This window comes from Pteropus vampyrus, unplaced genomic scaffold (assembly GCF_000151845.1).
Source record: "Pteropus vampyrus isolate Shadow unplaced genomic scaffold, Pvam_2.0 Scaffold178, whole genome shotgun sequence".
In the NCBI taxonomy this organism is placed as follows: domain Eukaryota; kingdom Metazoa; phylum Chordata; class Mammalia; order Chiroptera; family Pteropodidae; genus Pteropus; species Pteropus vampyrus.
In genome coordinates, this window is record NW_011888959.1 from 1842582 (window position 1) to 1843334 (window position 753).

A 753-nucleotide genomic window follows, 5' to 3' on the forward strand; every position below is an offset into this window, starting at 1 on the left:
GATTCCACTTACGTAAAACTCCAGAAAATGCAAACTAATCTATAATGGTGGAAAGCAGATCAGCAGTTGCCCGGGAACGGGTGCGAGGAATAAGGAAACGTTGACAGTTGGTAGAAATATTTGCCATCTCGATTGTGGTGACGGCTTCACGAGAATACATACCTATGTTGAAACTTACCCATTTGTGCTTTGTACGTACGAACAGTTTAGTGTAAGTCAATTGTGTCCCGATCAAGCTGTAAATAACAACAACAACTACAACAAAAATGTCCCTTTTAACAACTTCTATACGATTTCTCAGGCCTTAGCTGCAAGGGCAGCTGGGAGATGCGGTCCTCAGCCGGGCGTGTGCCTCTGACCCCAAAGCAAGGCTCCGTTAGTGAGGAGGGGAGCAGCCTGGATGGGAGGCACATCTCCCCCTACACCCCGAGCAGTCGCAGAGTTAAAGCTCCCTGGGGACTGAGTCCAGGGCCACGGGGCTAACCAGAGTCTGGGAGGCCCTCGCCGGCCTCTGCCCTCCTGCTCAGCAATCCTGCTAGGATTCGACTTGGCTCTATTAGTCTCACATGGGACCTCCCACATGCCAGGGGCCAGGGCCAACACAGACGTGTTTCCAGTCTTCATAGCATCTTGCGGAGAAGGGGTTACTATGCCATCTTACAGATGTGGAAACTAAGCCTCTGCAGAGCCGTACCTGGCCTCTCCCGGGGGGACGGTGAGGCCAAGCTGAGCCCCACCCCCGGCACTCTGTGT